We start from the raw sequence: 22,734 nt of genomic DNA on the forward strand, positions 1-22,734 counted from the left end.
ATTATGAATGATTTCTCCCCTCAGGCCTGATTTGGGTTATTTTCCAACAGTCAGAATCCCAGACTTACAAGTGTCATACTCCCAGTGACTTTAGTAGGATAGAGACTCTCTTCATGTTTGTAATATTAAATCATATCAAAAGTATCAAAGTTTCTGTTAAATTCCTGTTCTGAAATGTACATGTTTCCTTATACAAACTGGTTGATATTATTTTGCAACTTAACAGAGGTTTTATTTGACTCAACCTAAGAACGTAATTCATAATCCTTGCTAATACAGTTCACATTCACTGCAGAATTGTACCTTCTCAAATGAGAGATGGATTTATTTGGCTCTCTTCATAGTCAAGCAGGGAGAGGTTACTGGGGAAAAACAATAGGTTGGATCCAAACACTTCTTCCTCTGAGTGGAGTTCCTATTGGTGATGGAGGTAAATAATTTCCCCTTCCCCTACAGCCCTTAGGGCCACCCTCCTTCAGTGTTCCAGAGGGTTCCCCAACCCTCCAGAACTCTTTGGGGGGGTGCTGGGGACTGCAGTGGGATGGAGAATCAGTAAAAGCTGCCTCCCTCCCTCCACCAGCAGATCCCTCTACTGAATCAAAAGTCTCTGTGAACAGAAAAAGTCTTTCTTATCCTCAGGAGGAAAAGTCTGGATCCATCTCAGGAAATGAAGTGGCAAATGCTATTTAGTTGGTGTTGTCATAAATATTTGTAATCTGAGAAATGAACAAACTGCAAACTGGTTGGAAGATGTAGAAGTAGAAGTAGAAGCTCACTCATATCAGCTTCATGGATGGTCACGGTGATATACAAGGTGGCATTTTGTAGATGCTGGTGCCTTGGATACTTTGCTAGCACCTGAGTCCAATAAGAAGCCAACAGTAATACTCATAGTATATGACTTGTTGTAGTCATGCTTGATCTCAAATTCAGGTACTTCTCCTCCTGGCTGTAGTTTACATGGAAAAACAGATACTTACTCAATCTTTCTGGCCATGAGTTAGTTTGATTTTGTGCAGCATGTCTGTATTAAGTTCATATTTTTTAAAAATCAAAATTTTAAACTAAGTAAATAATCATTGACATTTGTTATAAAACAGATGTTTAATTATTATTATTTAAATCATCTGTTTTCATTTACCCTGTATTCTGCTCTCTATCCCCAGACCTTTACCAATCGCTAAAGCCTGGAGGACCCTCCCTCTCCCTGCCCATCCTTGGGGATGAGCTATCTTCTTCCCATCAATTGTTTCCACTCCAGAAAGCTTCTCTCACCCTGACTCTTGCCATTGACATCTCCAGTAACAAGCTTGGATAAGAAAAGGAGCTGCCAAGAGAGTTTATAGTTTGTTCAGATATGTATCATCCAGTAACTGCAAAATCAAGAGGCTGCTGTCATTACCAATTTGATACCACAAGCGGAATTATCTCATGCAACTTAATATTTTGCAGGAGGGATAGTTCATGTCTTCAGGAGTGATGAGTGATATGCATGCATGTGTGAACCAGTTGTTAGTAACTCTAGTTCTGAGAAGTCTGTTGACATCATAAGTCTTTCCCAGGGTATCCTCAGGCTGACTGGGTTTATTCCATGTTCCCATCATAAAATCAATGAGACAAAAAGAGCTATTGTCAAAGTGTGGCCACAGGAACATCTGACAAGCCTAGCATCGTGTTTATTTTAGCAACATGAATAGGTTTGGCTGTCATAGCAAATATGAAACTCTGTCATGAAAAAAATGCCAAAGAAATTGTTTGCTTGGCAACAGAGGAGCACCTTGCCAGGGGCTGAAGGCTTGAGTTTTCTCTGATCCATATGGCAAAACATGGAGCACATTTTCTATACAGCTGAACTTGTAAATATATCTTTGCTTTCCCATCTTTGGTGTTTTATGAGGTTCATGGTAGCTCAGTTTATAGACTAGTAACAAACCAGAATTATTTTGGCCTGCTGTTATGTAACTCTGGTCATTTTTTCCCATGTTTTCATCCAGATATTGCAGGTGCAAAAATGACAGAAGTTCAGTAAGTTCTTTCCCCACACACACACAAATGCCTTTGAATATATACAATTCACCTGTTATATGCTTTTACAGTATTTCTTTCTTTCATTCACTCAATTTGTGAGGAAGGCTATTACTTATTATTATTAATAATAGTTAGATTTCTTACCTGCTCTTCACCATGAGGTCCCAGGGCGGGTTACAACAATGTCAAAATACAGTATTAAAATCATTTAAAACAATTTACAATCAAAATAATAGAGCGGATCCCAAAAATATATTAGGTGTCAAAGGCCTGGGTAAAAAGGTCTATCTTCAGCGTATGATGAAAGCTATACAATGTAGAGAGGGAATTCCTCAGCTTACAGTCTTCCACAGATAATATATATATTATATATATAGTGAATCCCCAGGTGAACAGGGGTCTCTATCCATGTTTCTGCAGCCACCACACTCTGTTCATATTCCCTGCATAAATGAACTAGTCAGAAAGGCAGTTGAATGTGATGTATCACAACATCTGGGGCCATAGTAAGGAGCCTGAACAGTATTTATTTATTTATGCAATTTGTTAACTTCCCTACATCTTTGAGGATCCCAGGGCAGTGTCCAAAAATGTAGTGAAAACAATAAATTTAATCACACCAGTTACAAACTTTGTTAATACTTTAAACAATAATCCAACTGTCACCTTAGTGCAACCAAACAAGTACCAATATATCTGATCTAAGCACGAAAGTCTCCTGAAGGCCTGAGTGAAGATATGTATCTTGCGACACAATCAGAAACTCTACAGTGAGGGTGACAACTAAACCTCCTGGGAAGGGGACTCCATGGGTGGCGTGATCAGCCTTGTAGCCAGCCTTCCTTGTTAGGTGGGGCATTTTTGGAGGGGAGGCGCTAAGCGCTAGCCAGTCCCCGCCCCCCACTCATGGGTTGAGAGAATGTGAGGACCAGACCAGGGGAATGAAAAGACAGTGACCTTCCCCCTCAGCTACTCCTCCATGCAGAGAGTGTGTTAACTTACATAATAGGCTACAGTAATGTAATGGCAAATCTAGAAGTGCCGGTCCCTTCATGATAGTCACAGCCACACCTCTCCCCCTTTTTTCCTTTTACTGCTGGGTTGAGAATGACATCCTTATTAATGCCTTCCCCCACAACAACAGATGTCCATAAGAGCCAATCAGCATGAAAGGGGAAAGTGTTAGCTATTGAAAAGAGTCTTCTCAATGGTTGACTCACCTCCTTTCACTCTGATTAGCTCCAATCAGCAGGACAGGACAAGAAAGTAAATTAGAACACTCTTCTCAGTGGCTAACATATTCATCTTTCATGCTGATTGGCTTGTAGGATACTGGGGACATAGGGAACCTACTGGGACCCTGATCCCAAAAAAGTAAGGGTTTAAGACTCCCTGAGATCCTGGATGACTACACCCCTGATGGGCAATGTAAAGGTCAAGTTAATAGAAAATTTTGTATAAATACCAGAATCCTTTTAGATGGCCTGGAGAGTTTGGGATTGGGAGGCATGGTTTTACGGTGGTTCCATTCCTTTCTCTCCGATAGGCGTCAACAGGTAGCATTGGGTGATGAGGTTTCAGACCCTTGGCCTCTCAATTGTGGTGTGCCACAGGGTTCTATCCTCTCTCCCATGCTATTTAACATCTATTTAAAGCCGCTGGGAGCGATCATCAGGAGATTTGGGCTGCAGTGCCACCAATATGCGGATGACACTCAGCTCTATCTCTCATTCAAATCTTCACCGGAGAGGGCTGTGGAGACCGTATCCAAGTGCCTGGAATCCGTGAGTGGGTGGATGGGCAGGAACAGGCTGAAGCTGAACCTTGACAAGACCGAGGTACTACTTGTGGGAGACAAGGGAAGGTTGGGAGATGTTGACCTGGTGTTTGGCGGGATGAGGCTGCCCCTACAGGACCAGGTCCGTAGCCTTGGGGTCATTCTTGATTCCAAGCTGTCCATGGAGGCTCAGATTTCAGCCGTGAGCCGGGCAGCTTGGTATCAGTTACACCTTATACGTAGTCTACAACCCTACCTCCCTGTTCAACAGCTCCCACTCATAATACATGCCCTGGTCACCTCTCGATTGGACTACTGTAATGCGCTCTACGTGGGGTTACCCTTGAAAACGACCCAGAAATTGCAACTTATACAGAATGCAGCGGCGCGCTTACTTACCAACAGCCGCCGCCGTGATCACATTACGCCGGTGTTATATGATCTACACTGGCTGCCGGTTGTTTTCCGGGCCCGATTCAAGGTGTTGGTATTAGCCTTTAAAACCCTGTACGGTTTCGGCCCAGTTTACCTGAAAGAGCGCCTCCACTGCCACCAATTATGCCGCCCGACCAGATCAGCCACGCAAGGCCTTCTCTCAATCCCACCAACCAAAACAGCTAGGTTGGTGGGTACTAGGGAGAGGGCTTTTTCTGTGGTGGCCCCCACTCTCTGGAACTCCCTCTCGTTTGATCTCCGACATGCCCCTTCCCTGGATGTATTCCGCAAGGCCCTGAAGTCGTGGCTATTTCAACAGGCCTTTGAGATCTTTGGGATGGGTTAATCTCCATGATTTTGTCATCTATTATATGCTGTATATGTAAATGTTTTTATAAATGTACTGATGACTGTCCAGTATTTTATTTATTGAGATTAATGTGACTGCATTTGATACTATTGTATTTTATCCCATTTTAATGTACGTCGCCTAGAGTGGCTATCTGCCAGATAGGCGACACACAAATTAAATATTATTATTATTATTATTATTATTATAAATGAGTCGCATTTTTGTTGTTGTTGTTGCATAAAAACAAAAGGATGTTAACGATACAGCGAACAAGAGGATATTAAAAGTGTAAAGCAAACAAAATAGTTTATGCTAAAACTCAGAACTAATATGGAACATGCTTTCTCTAAAAAAACAGTTTTAATATTGTACCACAACAGCAATACAAAATAAAAAGTTTAAAAACAGAGTAAGAGCACATTATAATGCAAGCATAGTCAAGCATTTAGGGAGAGCAGTGCTGAGTCCAATATGCATAACTTTCTTGCTGAAGTCAATGAGATAGGAGTCCTCACATTTCTAAAATATTTACTTCATAATAGACACGCTTTCGTAAACTTATAAGAATGCTTGATAAATATGCAAGAAAGTGTTCTGAATGGTAAGTTCACAATAGATCTTTTCACAGAGAGAGAGAGGCCTCTTGCTGAGCTGCACATATTGAGAGAATCAGAAATTAAACCTGAGTTTCAGTGTAGGTGGCCAGCATGCCACCTAACTGCAGTGTGGACAGCAGTGTTTCTATTCCTCTAGGGCTGTTTTCATTCTTTGCCAAAGTATTCAAGAAAAAAAAAAAGGAAAAGTAGGCACTATGACTGTGAGTATGGTAAATGCTTTGAAAGAGTAAAGGTTAGATATTTTTTCAAGTACTTTTAAGTTATCTCCTTATTTCATCCTTTAGCAATAAGTTACTGTAAACCACCCAGAGAACTTCGGCTATGGGGCAGTATACAAATACAATAAATAAATAAATAAATAAACATTCTCAGTTGAGTCCCAGGTGCTAAGAGCCCCGGATACGCCATTTTCAGGACATCTGAGTACGCAGGGTCTCTGGTGCCTTAGAACCTGCTGTTTCAGTGTTGCTTTTGCCAAGGAAAGGAAAAAAGCCCTCCTGATCTCTGCCTCCATCTGGTAAGGTTTGGGCGAAGGAAAAGGAAAGCAGGGTGGGCAGGGCTCATGGGTGATGGAGGGATTGAGGGGATTGACAGGGGTGACATTCAGAACCTGTCATGCTCCTGATGATGCCATGGGGAACACAATGAAGTACCAAAACTCCAGGACTGGCTTAGAAAAAAAATATCTGAGCCATTTCCCAACATTTTGGAAGATAGTTCATATTAGCCAAGCCCAATTATAAATCAAGCTTAGGGGAGTTCACCCATAATTCATTTTAAATCTCAGTCTCATTGTTTGAGCAATGTGTTGCACATTGGGGTGCACATTGCCTATTAGACCTTCTCAGTCACCAGCCTGTCTTTCCATTGCCTGTTTTTCTTGATTTCCTTCTGTGGAAAGTCTGCTGTAGTTAATCCAGCAGTGGACCCTGTAAAATGTGGGTTGGGAACTTCAGGCCTGGAGGGCAAATGTGGACCCCTAGGTCTCAGTCTGGCCCTAGGAACTCTCTCCAGGCCACACCCATCCCTGGTCCTGCTTTTCACACCAAGTGCTTTTGCCCATCTAGAATGTGTTCTTGAACTCTGATCATCTCTCTTGTTTGCCTGATTGGAGGCCACTAGCATGTGGCCCTCACAAGGTTGCCCAGAAGGGAATGTGGCCCTGGGGTTGAAAAAGGTTCCCCACCGCTGATGGAAAGGATAAAGGATCTTATCCATTGCACCACAAAACAGCTGTTACCGCAGGACATGGTCCACTATAAATATGTCTAGTGTAGTTTCACTGGGAGAGCACTCTTAGACTGATTAAGGGAAGCAACTAAGAATGCTTATTTAGTTATTAAGTTTATATCCTGCCCTTTCTCCCAGAGGAGCCCAGGGCAGACACACAAATGATAAAACAATGAAAACCTCTCAAACCAATTCCAATACAGATGCAGACTGGGAAGATCTCTATTTAAAAGGCTTGTTGAAAGAGGAAAATCTTCAGTAGGCGCCAAAAAGACAAACAGTGCCTAATATTTAAGGGGGGGAATCCCAAAGGTTAGGTGCCACAACACTTAAAGGCTCAGTTCCTATATTGTGTGAAACGGACCTCTTGAGAAGATGATATCTGCAGGAGGCCCTCACCTGCAGAAAGCAGTGATCGACTGGTTATATAAGGCAACACGATCTTTCAGATATCCTGGTCCCAAACTATATAGGGCTTTATACATCAGAAATGATACCAGAAACAGTACTGAACTTAGCCCAGTTGTTAAGTACATTGAACTTAGCCCAGCAGCCATTCTTTCATCAGTAGCATCACACGGTGGCAATATCCTGCCCCAGTGAGTTGTCACAGTTTTGCACTAACTGCAGCTTCCGGACCAACCTCAAGGGCTGCCCCACAAAGAGTGCATTGCAGTAATCCAACCCGGAAGTTACTAGCTTATGGATGGCAGTGGTCAGTCTATCCTGGTCCAGAAATATTATACTGGTATTCAGAAGGTGAATATATGTCATCCCTCCTTAAAAATTTCTGTTTGAACTTAAGTTCAGGGTTCTCGGGATTGTATTAGTTTAGCATTTAATTTCTGTATTGATATCTAAACAACTGATGATTGACAGTTTGCAACATATTCTTCATATTTCCTGAAACAACTCAGAAGCTGTAGTGCACGTTCCAGTACAACATTAGTCAGGCAAAGTTACCCAGTTCCAACTTCTATGAGCCTCTGTGCCTGCACTATTCACTTTACTTCGGCCTATTCACTTCACTTGCTATTCAAAATAGTGTGAGTTCTGGCAGGCAGGGCCTACTTTGTTATGCTTTTCATCAGGTCCCTAGCGTGCACTAATGGGTGTTGTCTCCAAAACAAACAACAATACTTCTTTTCTTTTCCTGGCATATTTGAGATCTTTGTTTCTCCCTTAATCCTTTGGGCTAGAATTAACTCTTCCTGCATTTTTGCTAAATTTCCTCAGCAAAATGTAATTTGCTGGTCATTTTAATTTGGTTGCCCCCTCCTGACCCCCACATGTCAAACTTTTTTATTTGTAATAAAAAAAAATTCTTTTTTTTCTTTCTTGTCCATTTAACAAGGAAGAAAAAACAAAAACAACAATATCTTTAAAAAGGGAAAACAAAATGAAATACAGAATGACAATAAACACTGTCAGCTCACACAGAGAATTACGGCTGCCATCTGTACTTCTATCTAAAATTAAACACCAAGAATACAATTGCAATCAGTACTTGCCACCCTGGGCTTCAACGGGGAGGACGGGGAGGACATAACTTTATTATTGTTATTGTTATTATTATTTCCATCTAAAATTAATCATATAAATTGATATAAGCCCTCCAGATGTCCAAACAGATATCCACATGAGATTGGTGTTTATATAAAAATGTCCAAATGTAGCAAACGCAGTGATGTTTAACAAGGTCCTTGGACCATTGTGTAATCAACGATGGGTGTGTATTCTCCCAGAGTCAAAGTATATGTCTCTTAGCAAACAAAAGGGCTTGTAAAATCCACTGCTGCTGTCCTGCCATTAATGCCCATACTACACAAATATAATTTAAAAGTACATGAACATCAGCAAATTTCAAGGATTTTGCCAGTATAAAATTTATACAAACAATTTCAGATCAAAAAGAATATGTCACTGGACATGCCTGCATCGTATGCTGCAAAGAGGCCTTTTAAGCATTATACCTCCAGCATCTATCTGTATTAGACAGTGCCTTACTGTGTAAATATTGTGGAGTCCAATATACCCAAAACATCCATTTTTGTTGGATCAATCTCAATTTTCAGTCTCAAAAATCTAAGAAACACTGCATATAGATACTAAAGCAGCTTTCCATTGGTTGAACTGAATGGGACACTTAACATTCTAACACTTTACAACATTCCTGACCATTCACTCTACAACATTCCAATAAACATTTATAAACAAGCATTTGTTTTCTGCAAAGATCCAATTATTTCCTCCAGCAATACAGGAGAGGATGAGGCACTCAAAGTTAATGATCCCAAAAGTGCTATAGTTAAAGATACTGCCATTCAGCACTAGCGAGCAGTGGTATATCACTTATACAAGGAATTGTTAGCTTCTTCCTCAGTCTGTGTTGTGCACCAGACAAAGTTATATTAGCACTTCTTTTTTATCTGGAGAAGGTGTCTTGTTCTTGTACTTTGTTTGGTGAAATTATGTGCTAATATGAATTTCATTAAATTGGATTAATGGTGAAAAGTCAATTTTAATTTTTCTCATTAATTACAACTATAAAGGCTGGATGAGGGCTAGCACAAGTGGCAGAGGATGTACTTTGAGGCTGACCGGGCATATGTGAAACAACATCACCATGCCTATTTGCATAGTGGTGAGCACAGTGAAGAAGGCCCATTTCTCTGCCTCCATCACATCCTCAAGCAGTCATCCAGTGGAGCTTTTTTGTACTGTCTGGGGTCTATTAACATCTGCTCCAGAAAATGAAGTTTTAGACCCTTCAGAAGCCCACTGTGACTTGTTTGCAAGGCACTTTGAGGGTAAAGTTGCCTGCCTCTGTAGCAATCTTGATGCCCCATCCACATCTACTGTAGTCCCCAGTGAGGTGTCCAGTGCAACATCTGCTGCAACTTCTTGGGATCGGTTGCAGTTGGTGCAGCCTGATAACATGGACAAGGTGCTTGCGATGATGTGGCCAGCAATGTGTCTTCTTGGCCCTTCTTGGCTTATTAAAGCTTGCTTTAATATGACCAAGTGGGTCCAGGGTGTGATCAATGCACTTTTGTTGGAGGAAGTGGTTCCCCCTGCCCTGAAAGAGGTAATGATCTGACTGCTCCGGAAAAAGCCCACCCTGGACCCACTGATCTGTGAAACTACCACCCAGTTGCAAATACTCCCTTTTTAGTGAAGGTGCTTGGGAGGGTTGTGGTACAGCAATTGCAAGTACTCTTGGATGAAACAGATCATATTGACCCATTCCAGTCTGGGTACAGGCCTGGTTATGGGGCTGAATCAGCCTTGGTCACCCTGATGGATGACCTTTATTGAGAGAAGGACAGGGGGGATGCCACCCTGATTCTTACATGATCTCTCAGTGGCTTTTGATACCATTGACCATGGTATCCTTCTGAGCCAACTTGGTAAAATGTGTATCAGAGGCACTATTTCACAGTGGTCCCAATCCTATCTCTGGTTTTGGTTTCAGAGCATAGCATTGGGTGGTTGTTTTTTGGCCCCCTAGCAGTTGTGCTGTGGCGTGCTGCAGGGTTCCATCTTGTATCCAATGCTGTTTAACATTTATATGAAGCCATTAGGAGGTTTGCAGCAAGGTGCCTGTTGTATACTGATGATACCCAGCTCTATTTCTTGATAACATCTGAATCAGGAGAGGCTGTGCAAGACTAGGATGAGGCCAACAATCTGACTCTGAATCTTATCAAGACCGAGGCACTGTGGGTTGCTGGTTCCCAAGTCTGGATAATTGGTCAATTGCCTGCTTTGGCTGGGATCCTACTCCCTCTGAAAGAGTGGGTTTATAGTCTAGAAGTGCTCTTGGATCTATCTTTGTCACTAGAGGACCAGGTGTTCCCAGTGGCTAGGAATGCCTTTTACCATCTTTAGCTGGTAAGACAGCTGCAGCTATTTCTCTACCTTACTGATACGTTGCTTGTGTGCTTGAGTGGTAATGATTTTGCTAAATAAGCAAGAGCACACATAGCCTACACATTGGAAATAGAGAAAAATATACAGTAAATACTTTCGGGTAGCCCTAGAGGAGATCATAGAGATCTCTCAACAAATCCCAGGCCATGGGCAAGGGGAGATGGTTTAAATTTGGACTGGGAAGATGTATGGTTAACCTTTTGGCCCATACCACTTTCCCTAAGAAAATCACCCCCCGAAGTTGCTACTTGCCTCACTGTGGAAAATGTTCATGTAAGTAGCTACTGCAGGTATATGGTAACCATTGCAGCTGTATTAAATATAATCCCGAAAGGATCCCATTATTCTCATTGTTGCTTTGGATTCACACAGGGAAACACTTCTTATTCTTTACAACTCTCAATAGATTTGAAAGATTCCACTCTGCATTCCTTGATGGTAGTTTCTATAGGCTCTATAACACATGCAGACAGATATAGAATCATAGAACAGTAGAGTTGGAAGGGGCCTATAAGGCCATTGAGTCCAATCTGCTTCTCAATGCAAAAATCCAGATTAAAGCATACCCGACAGGTAGCTGTCCAGCTGCCCCTTGAATGCCTCCAGTGTTGGAGAACTTACTACCTCCCAAGGTAATTGGTTTTATTGTTGTACCACTCTAACTGTTAGGAAGTTTTTCCAGATGTTCAGTCGAAATCTGGCTTCCAGTAACTTGAGCCCATTATTCCGTGTCCTGCACTCTGGGAAGATCGAGAAGAGATCCTGGCCCTCCTCTGTGTGACATATGTATGAGTATCTATATACTCACCATATGCTTAGAGGCACGTTACCAAATTCTTCCAAGCGACACAGGAAGTAGATTGGACTGTGAAAGACCAACCCAAGTTGTGTTTGCATTTTTACACATTTGTAGGGCAGTACAATATCTCAGAGAGGAGGTCAGGTCTCCTGCTCCCCTGGTGCATTCAGTATAACTGCCCAATTTCCCTGCTTTTTAAAGTTTGATAGAAATATCTGTTGGCTATAGGTACATTCATCAACTGCAAGTTTTTTTTTTTTTTTGCATTTTAGTGAATTTTTCTGCTTGTTAATCCGGGAGGTGAGAAATAGGATCCTGTGCAAGTTTGCTGAGAATGGATTGATCATTTGCATGCTTATTGAGTTCAGTGGGATTTACTCCCCTGCAATCATACTTAGGTTAGGTGAAACTGACCACGGGAGGAGAGGAAGGGAAGGGGTAGGAAGGAAGGAACAGTGGAGAGAATGGGTAGGTGGGTACTGGACAGAGGGAAAGCTCCTTTCCTTTTCAAAAGGAAAACATTGTTAACAGTATTATTATTTTGGGGGGTTTCCCCCACCTTTTTATTCTACAGCAGACATATGTAGTCTCCCATCCAAATTTAAACCAAAACTGTTCCTGGCTACATCTACATCAGACAGTTATTCCATTTTAAACAGTCATGGCTTCCCCCAAAGAATCCTGGGAAGTATAGTTTGTGAAGGTGCTGAGAGTTGTTAGGAGACACCCTATTCCTCTCACAGAGCTACAGTCATCAGAATTCTCTGAGAAGGGGGTCTGACTGTTAAACTACTCTGGCCACTGTCAGGGGAATAGGAATCTCCAAACAACTCTCAGCACCCATTACAAGCTACACTTCCCAGGATTCTTTGGGGGAAGAAGCCATGACTGTTAAAGTGGAATCAATGTCTGGCGTGGGTGTGGCCCCCATCTTGGTTAATGGCAATGGTAAAAGACAGGAGACAGGTAGGTGGGGGGGCTACACATGCGCCAATGCGTGTGCAAACACGAATGCACACACACATGCCGGGGGCCAGGGCAAGCTGATGCCCAAGGGCCCTGGCATGCCTTGGAGCCGGCCCTGATTACAGGTACTCTATGAACATGCCTGGTTTTTAATTAATTTCCACAAATTATGAGACCAAAAAAGTCCAACAGGGGTCTGGATTCCCCCCCTCTTGTTTTACACTTTAAACTCTCAATTCTCTCTGAGTGTTTTGTGTATCACTACGAAAACTTATATGGTTGTTAAGCACGCATTTCTGAGTACAGGACTTGTAAGATTTTGTTTTGAAATGAGCTTATGGGAAGCAGCGGAATGGCATGGGGGTATTTTCAATTTAACATGGCGGAATGTGAAAAATCCATGCTGGCTATAGTATACAGTGAATTCTTAATGAATCTCTGGTCTTTAATTCCTGCAAGGCAGGAGATGTACTAAAGCCTCTTTGCAAAGTTTCTCATTTCCCTTGGGGGGGGGATTCTTTAACATTCACCCACACCTATTGTGTGGTAGCATTTGCAGAAAACAATTTCGAGGCACTACCTGATCTCATGAGAACCTAGCACAGGACAGATGCATCCTGCTTGTTAGGGGAAAGGAAGGGCAAACTGTGGAGGTTCCAAGAACTAGCATAAAAGACAGAAGCAGGAAAAGTGCACCAAAGGGAGAGCAAAACAGCATCTCTTTAGGATTCCAGGAATTCCTATTGTCTTGTGTCTGTACCTTATCAGTCACAGCTTTGACTTCACTCATTGGCTAATTAACACTGACAGACTGGAACAGCCAGGCAGGGTCATTTCACAGAAATCATTTGGAAAGGTACCTGCATATTTTGCTCCATAACTTTCTTTCTAGGAGGGGTAGAGATTTACTTTTTTAAAATGAAAGCTCAGTTTCTGGATACCTGGTGGAGGTGCCCCTGAAGACCTTTGTGGGTGTCATTGTGGCCACAGATGATGGGTTGGTGACCCTTGGCATAGACCCCCCCCCAATTTCATGTACTGTACATGACCCTTCCCCATCTGGAAAGGGAAGGTTCTACTCAATAAATCAGGGGTGGGGAACCTTTTCTCCCCCATCCTCTCTGGGCAACGTTCCAGCTGCCACATGCCAGTGATGGGGTGGGGCCAGAGGCAAAGTGAGCAGAGCAACAAATATAAAAGTTACATTTGTACAGTATGCTGGTTTCTACACACAGGTTTCTCTGTCCTCCATCCAGGTAAGGACACATTCTGGCAGGGCTGGTGAGGGGTGTGGCCAGAAGAGAAGGAGTGTGGCCTGAGGAGAGTCCAAACAGGCCTGAGGTTCCCCACCCCTGGCATAGTCTTCTTTGATATTTGGTTTGCAGTCTTCTTTGCCTTATAACAGACTTTTTTTTTGCTTTATTTATTTATTTATTTATTTATTTATTTATTTATTTATTTATTTATTTTATTACATTTTTAGACCGCCCTATAGCAATAAGCTCCCAGGGCGGTGAACAGCATAATAAAACAGATTAAAATACAAGCGGATGTAAATACAATACAGTACACAATAAAACATAATTAAAATTCCAAATTTAAATTCAATTTTAAAATTTTTAAAATTTTTAAAATGCCTGGGCAAAGAGGTAGGTCTTTACCTGGTGCCGAAAAGATAACAGAGAAGGCGCCAGGCGTATCTCGTCAGGGAGTGCGTTCCATAGTTCGGGGGCCACCACCGAGAAGGCCCTAGCTCTAGTTGTCGTTCTCCGTGCCTCCTTATGCGTTGGGACACGGAGAAGGGCCTTCGACGTCGAGCGCAGTGACCGGGTAGGTACATAGCGGGAGAGGCGTTCCGCCAGGTATTGCGGTCCGATGCCGTTAAGGGCTTTATAGGTAAGAACCAACACTTTGAATCTGGCCCGGAAACATATTGGTAGCCAGTGCAGCTGGGCCAGAACAGGTGTTATATGATCAATTTTTTTAGTCCCAGTAAGGACTCTGGCCGCAGCATTCTGCACCAGCTGAAGTTTCCGAACCGTCCTAGTTTTTTATTTTATTTTTATTTATAAAAATATTTGTATACTATTCATTAAAAAATCAAAGCAGTTTACAACAATCATATACATATATATACATACAATAACATCATGAAAAAATTAAAGTCAGAAATCATATGTATTTCATTTCTATTACCTTGTTTGCAGTCTTTGCAAACAAGATAATAGAAACTAAATACATATTTTACACACACACACACACACACACACACACACACACACACACACACACACACACACACTTTAAATCCCATAATTCTGACTCCTACTCATTCAATTTTCCCCCCATATGAGGATCTTTCTTCACCCTGTACTGTACAATACCTATTGGAACTAAGCTCTAAAACCTCATTCTGGAGACTAAATGTTAATGTACTGAAGACTGGTTTAGGATGATATAAAGTAGGGCTTTTCCTAATGTGCAGTTCTACACAAAATGTACAGCTTCTAAGCCAGTTTTGTGCACCAGTTGTAATGGGAATTGCACGCAGTTCTGAATTGATAGTCAAATGAAAAATGCAGAGAAAGAGAAAGCAAATTTCTTTATTCAGCAAACATGCTGCAAGACACATCATTTGTATTTTGTTCTTGTACTACTGTAGTCCTCAAAATGACTTGGCTTTCCACTTGGGCTTGGCGTTCCTGCTGGCTTTGTCTTTTGAAGTGTTGAGTTCAAATTCTGAAGTCCGCAGGCTTTCTAAAAATATAAACCATGCTATATAGGACCTTAATATACATTGGCAAAAACCTTGGGAGCATAGGGGGTAGTGAGAAATATTTTAGAGGCGTATCTGCAACCCCTTGCCACCAATTGGAATCATCCCCTACCAAATAGAAGCATCTGCCTTGCATGAAGAAGGTCCCAGGTTCAGTCCCTGGCATCTCCAGGTAGGGCTGGGAGAGACCCCTGCCTGAAACCCTGGAGAGCCACTGCCAGTCAGTGTAGACATTACTGAGCTAGATGGATCAAGGGTCTGACTTGCTTCCTATATTCCTGCCTGAAGCTGGAAAAGTTAACTTAGAGCAGCAGTGAATAAAATGTTTCACATGCTTAAGGTACTCTCTTCTCTTCTGCATCAGTGTTACCAAATTCCCAGGTCTGTGGCCTTTCTCCCATTCTGGGTAGGCTTCCAAATGTCATGAACTGTGATGGCCCTAAGCAACAAAGTGCATGCACACACAAGAAAAAGGGCCAGGTGTAATGTAGTGGCACACACTCAGTGGATGAATGAAGATCACATCCCAAGCAACAGTTCTAAAACTTCCTTAGGGAAACTCTTGACTACAAAGAGTTGTATTACAAAGATGATACATAGAGAAGAAAGGCCATAGGTCAATGGTAGAGCACGTGATTTGAATGCGAAAGGTCCCAGTTTCAACCCCGGCATCTCAAGGTAGGTTTGAGAAAGACTCCTGCCTTGAGAGTAGGAATGGGATATTTGGTTCGGTTCCCATTTTAACATCAAAATGCCCATTTTGCTCTTTCCAAAACTATCAATAGCAGTCAATGTGGTTGTGAACACAGGGTGGTGTTGCGTACCTGGCTTCTGGACGTTGTGTGTCACTGCTGCTTACCTAGAGTGGGAAAGACAGGAAGTGCAGTGGCATGGTGGCAGGGGCATTGGATTGGTGCCAGTGCCACACTGCGCTGAGCACCCTGTGCCTTGCCCCTTCCCCCTGTCAGTATGTGACAGTGGCCCTCAGGCTCAGGAGGCCAGGTATGCAACACCTCCATCTTCACCACCCCACCAACTGCTCCTGGAAACAACATGTGAACCAAACACAACAATCCTTCTAAATTTGTACGTCTAAATTTCATGATGCACTTCTCCAACCAAGTAACTGTTGACGTGTGTGCGTTGTTGCGTGAAACAGCATACATTACGTTGGAGTTAAGTTGAGCAAGAAACTTCTTCAGAGCATTAGATCATGTTAAGAGTCTTTATTAAGACATTACGGCCAAAGGCTTAAGAGTAAATACATGTAGAGTTTCTTCAGTCACCCCCCTTCTGGTACATCTCTCTCCAAAGGTAAACACAGAAGACAACCTCTCAGTTCAGAGGCAATACACAGAAGACACAGCTTAACACAGATAGCTGCTAGAACTTTTCCCAGTCTATCGCGATGGTTACCATAGCAACGGCCTTGGCAGTCCGTTCCCAGACTGGGCAAAGACATAACTCCCCCTAGTTACAGTTTTTCAGACTTGATGGAAAAACAGACTCAGTGACAGTGCGGTTCAATGGTCAACAATCCCCCCTTTTTCCCATCATGTCTGTAACTCATTACAACAATAACAACAATACATTTCTCCAATACATCTTGCAATACAATTCCAAATTACATCTCAGTACATTACAGTACATTTCAGAACATCTCTGTACATTTAGCTAGAACTTTATTCAATCAACTTTCAACTCATTCCAAGCCTTGTCACCAGTTTGCCAAATTTCTCCTCACACAAAGGCTTGGTCATTATGTCAGCCACCATGTTGTTAGTGTCACAAAATTTTAGGTTAACAAACCCCTGCTGCACACAATCCCTTATGTGAAAGTATCTGACACTAATATGTTTTGTTCTTTTGGTATGAGCTTCTGATGTGGCTATCTTGATGCAGGTCTGATTCTCTTCATATACAGTAATCAGAAATTGCATATCAATGCCTATCTCCTGCATGAGCATTGCGAACCATTGTAGCTCATTACAGGCCTGTGATAGAGCCACATACTCTGCTTCTGCACTTGAGGTTGCCACCACATTTTGTTTCTTGCTGTTCCAGTCAATGCATGACCCATGCCACATCACAACTATGCCAGAGGTTGACTTACGACTGCTCAGTTCCCCTGCATGATCTGCATCCACAAAACATTCAAGACCTCCTGTCTTTGCTCCTGACAAAACCAGACTTTTTGTCTCCGTGCCTTTCAGATTTATGTCAAGTTCTGGTTTAAATGTTTGCGCTTGTGTTTCTGGACACCAAACTCTCACATATGCATTCTCTTGTGCTCTGGGTGCACGTTTGCCACGTCTCTTACCCTGTGGCTTGTAAACTCGGCTGCGATGCACTCTTTCAGGCATCAGCCTGACTGCATTACATGAATACTGTGGCTGTGTGCTTTTAACAGCTGTCTTCTTACAGCTCTGACCGTCATTCTCTTTCCGCCCCATTAAACTCAAGGCATCAGCACACTTCACACCCACGGTCATTCTAAACTGCCCCTGTGTCATAAAACCCTGACAGACAACTTTGCCTCTTCTCTGCACAAAACATTTTCCTCTATCAAATGTTACACAATACCCAGAATCCACCAGTTTTCTCACAGATAAAATATTATGAGCCAATTCTGGAACAAACAAACATTCTGACATTATCCCAAGTTTATTAAATCTCACCAGTCCTCGGGCTTTCACCCTTTTCTGTGATCCATCCGCAAGTTGCACAAAATCCTGCACTTCTTCTGAAGCATAAAACAAACTTCTGTCTTTAATTAATATATGGCTCGCCCCGCTGTCGACAATCCAGTTAACAGGTCCTAAATCTTGAGACTTCTGTTTACAAACAAAGTTCACACTTCCCTGCTTCAAGCCTCCGTCCCTGGAGTTGCGCTTGACTTCACAGTCTTTTCGGAGATGCCCACGAGCCCCACAGGCATAACAAGACTTCAGCCTTTGATGCTTGTAATCCTGTTTGCTTTCGACAGCCTCCTCCGGTTCGGCACTTTTCTCCTCCTTGCTTCTGACAGCTTCCATCAGCTCGGCTCTCTGCTCCTCCTGCCTCCGCTGCCATTCCTGGGACAAATCCTGCAACGCGTCCCACATCTGTTTGGCCGACGGCTCATCTCTCACACACATCAGTTGAGAATCCGATAGAGCCAAGATTATAAACGCCTGCGCCCTCTGATCTTTGCGCTTCCAGGCCGCGGTCAATACCGCCGGGGGTGGTCCATCTATAATGTCCCATAAATCCTCTTTTATCAGCAAAGCCCGCATCCTCGGCTTCCAGCTGCCATAATTCTTTTCCGTCAATCGTTCCATTGGCAAGCCTCCCCCAGACAGGTTTACAGCCATGTTGCTCACCTCTGTCTGGTACAATCAATCAAACTGCCCTCTGGAACTCCGTCTGCCGTTCAGACCAGCAACTTACTCCTGTGTAATGCGCTGTAGATCTGGGCCCATAACCCTTGTTGACGTGTGTGCGTTGTTGCGTGAAACAGCATACATTACGTTGGAGTTAAGTTGAGCAAGAAACTTCTTCAGAGCATTAGATCATGTTAAGAGTTTTTATTAAGACATTACGGCCAAAGGCTTAAGAGTAAATACATGTAGAGTTTCTTCAGTCACCCCCCTTCTGGTACATCTCTCTTCAAAGGTAAACACAGAAGACAACCTCTCAGTTCAGAGGCAATACACAGAAGACACAGCTTAACACAGATAGCTGCTAGAACTTTTCCCAGTCTATCGCGATGGTTACCATAGTTGGGCCTTGGCAGTCCGTTCCCAGACTGGGCAAAGACATAACTCCCCCTAGTTACAGTTTTTCAGACTTGATGGAAAAACAGACTCAGTGACAGTGCGGTTCAATGGTCAACAGTAACATGTACAAAAATGCATATATTAGAAGAAAGTGTGCATGGGGGGGACTTCCGGGAAGGGTGACTTAGCCTGTGCCTGCTTTTGAGACGGGCTCCTGCCTCAAAAGAAGCTTATTCAGATATATCAGTCAGTTTTTTCTTTTTTTTTGACTGATTAAACTTCTCCCGGGTAGGGAGAAACGAAGAGATTAACCTCAAAGCCTATTTTTGTTGGGACGACCAGATCTCATTAATTTATGGGACGAGGTCCAGCCGACGAAGGTGGGACGGATTTTCAACAGCAAGCTCTATCTGATAAAGCGAACGTTCACCTTATCTTCTAAGAGAGAACGCACTAACAGGCAAGCACCCTTCTTTCTATATTTTTCTTTTACTTGACTTAAATTGTTGCTGTTTAAAAGAGATTTGCCAGATTGATCGGTTTTTGACATCTCACTGGGGAGCCATAACTTCTCTCTGCTACGCACTAATTAATAGCTTATCTCTGTTTTTGTTGCAAAAAGCTGTCCTGGATTTGCATTCTAAAGATATACACAGAAGAGGGATTTCTATTCCAGATTTTTATTTTGAAGAATATTATATTGTCTGAGACTACTCTCTTTTTGGTCTATTTTATTTTATTTTATTTTGACGAATCTGTTTTCTGACGACTGCCATTAATTGTTTCGATCCTGGGAACTGCATTTTGTTTACTTAACTATGGAGAGATAAGGCTGTCTGCTCTGTTTATACTGTGATGTCACCAAGTTTGGAGTATTAACCCAATTGTTGCTGAAATAAGAAGTGGTTTTCCTATATTTTTCTTTTAAAATGGCAATTAAGAAAGTGGCTGAGAATCTGGAAATAACTATGTTTCAGAAAATAATGGATGAGATTGAGATAACGAAACAAAACCTGCGACAGGGTTGTAAGGAGCTGAAAATTGAATTGAGTAAAATGACGCAGGAGATTAAAGATATAGGGGTCCCTGTGAGAGAGGTGACCCTGGAAGGGGTCCCTGTGAGAGAGGAGACCCCGGAGATTGGAACAAACGTGGAACAGGAAAAAGATTTGGAGTCTATGGACTTTAGAAATAAAATCTATTGTTTGGAGACACAGGAGATTAAAGACATAGGGGTCCTTGTGAGAGAGGAGACCCTGGAGACTGGAACAGGGGTCCCTGTGAGAGAGGAGACCCTGGAGACTGGAACAGGGGTCCCTGTGAGAGAGGAGACCCCGGAGATTGGAACAAACGTGGAACAGGAAAAAGATTTGGAGTCTATGGACTTTAGAAATAAAATCTATTGTTTGGAACTCAATGTTATCTCTGAAGAAATTAATGAAGATTCTAGAGATAAAGTTATCAATGGCATGGATAATCTTCTGGACTGGAATGATGTGATGGAGCCCAATATAGAGGAAATCTATGGAATTAACTGCAGCCATGTGACAATGGAAAAACTTTCAAGAGATGACCCAGTGTATTTTGAAAAAAAGAACAGAGATATGATTTTACAGCAGTATTTCAGCAACCTATTCAGAATGGATGGCAAGAAAATATTTGGGATAGAGGTAATTCCCATCAGACTCTTACTATATGACTATGGCTTTGACAGCAAGATTATTATGGAATACTGATAATGGAAGATTGGATACTGAAATTACTGGACTTAACAAGACTACTGAAGATGGAAGATGGAAAATGGAACTAATAGGGATAATAGAACAATGGCTACTGAAATTACTGAACCTAACAGATTCTGATGTGATGGATTAATTGAAATGTTTATTTTGACTATGGTTATGACAATAAGATTACCATAATTAGTAATGAGATGGGTTAATCGATATGCTTATCTGGAAAAAAAAAATTGATAGATATATTTCTTAAAGAATTGAAACCTCTCTTTGACTTTTTGTGGAAAGAATAAAGTAATGTTTATGAGATTTGATGATTAAGTAAGATAACTATTGGAGGAAAGTGATTTTATAATATGACTTAAGAGACAGGATTGTTATATATTATAGACTTATAACTGATCTGATCTTTGACAAATGGGAAGTCAATATTTTACTCTTTATTTTTTATTTTTATTTTTATTTATTTTTTTTTTTGTTTAACTATTTTTGATTTTGTTTTTTGTCTTTGAATGTTTTATGATTTTGTCTTGTATGTTTTATGAAAATTTGAATAAAAATTATTGAAAAAAAAAAAAGAAAGTGTGCATGGAAAGGCATATATTTGTGAAAATAATTTTTTTTAATAATTTTTATTCAAATTTTTCCAAAAACAAACAAAACAAAGTCGAAAAGACATAACAATACAACAACAAAAAATAAAAATAAAATAGTTGACTTCCGATTTGTCGCAGATCAGCTATAAGTATATAATATACATCAAACCTGTCCCTTAATGTATACATACAGAATCCCTTTTCTCCATAAGCTGTCTTAATTAATCGTCAAATCCCAGTATCATCATTTTATTTTGATCTTTCAACAAAAAGTCTAAGAGAGGCTTCCATTCCTTAAGAAATGTATCTGTCGATTTTTCTCTAAGTAAACATGTCAATTTATCCATTTCTACTAAGTCCATTAATTTCAATAGCCATTCTTCCATTGTTGGTGTTGATTCCATTTTCCACTTTTGTGCATATAATAATCTTGCTGCCGTAATCATATACAATATTATTCTTCCATATTTCTTTTCTATTTGTTTATCCATAAAACCCAATAAAAAAAATTCTGGTTTTGACTGAATATTTATCTTTAGAATTTTTTGCATCTTCCTACCTATCTGTGCCCAAAATGATTTTGCCTTTTTACACAACCACCACATATGATAAAATGATCCTTCTTGTTGTTTACATTTCCAACAAACATTAGAAACATTACTATACATTTTTGACAACTTTTCTGGAGTCATGTACCAACGGTACATCATTTTATAAAAATTTTCTTTAAGATTATAACATAGTGTAAATTTCAAACCTTTTTTCCACATATTTTCCCATTGATCCATTTGTATGTTATAACCAAATTTTTTTGCCCACTTTACCATACACTCTTTTACTTGTTCTTCCTCCATATCCATTTTCAATAAGAGTTTATACATTTTCGCAATTATATTTTCATCATTTGTACACAATCCTATTTCAAAATCAGATTTACTTATTTCAAACCCATACATTTTCTTGTCCATTTTATATCTTTCTAACAATTGTAAATAGGCGAACCATTGAAAACTATATCCTTCCTTTGTCAGTTGTTCTCTCTCTTTCATTATATATTCTCCATGTACATTTTCTAATAGTTCTTGATAAGTTAACCATTTCTCTTTTCCAGCCATTTCTCTTCTATAAAACGCTTCTTGGCTTGAGACACATAATGGTATTTTCGAATAAAACCTTGGTTTATATCTATTCCATATTTTCAACAGAGGACGTCTTATAAAATGATTGTTAAAGTCTACATTTACTTTTACTTTGTCATACCATAGATATCCATGCCATCCCCACTTCAAATTATGACCCTCCAAATCCAATAGTCTTTTATTCCTCAATAAGATCCATTCCTTTATCCAGACTAGACAGCAGGCAGCAAAATAAAGTCTCAGATTTGGTAATCCCAGTCCTCCTCTTTCTTTGGCATCTTGTAGTAGTTTAAATTTAACTCTTGGTCTTTTTCCTTGCCATACAAATTTAGAGATATCTTTTTGCCATTGTTTAAAAGGTAAATCAGAGGATATTACAGGTATTGTTTGAAACAAAAACATCATTCTCGGTAATACATTCATTTTTATCACAGATATTCTACCCATTAATGACAGTTGTAGTTTATCCCATTTTAGCAAGTCTTTCTTAATCTCTGTCCATAATTTTTCATAATTATTATGAAACAACTTTGAATTTTTATTTGTCATAATGATACCTAAATATTTCAACTTTTTCTCTATTGTAAAATCT

The sequence above is a fragment of the Rhineura floridana genome, chromosome 2 (assembly GCF_030035675.1).
Source record: "Rhineura floridana isolate rRhiFlo1 chromosome 2, rRhiFlo1.hap2, whole genome shotgun sequence".
In the NCBI taxonomy this organism is placed as follows: Eukaryota; Metazoa; Chordata; class Lepidosauria; order Squamata; family Rhineuridae; genus Rhineura; species Rhineura floridana.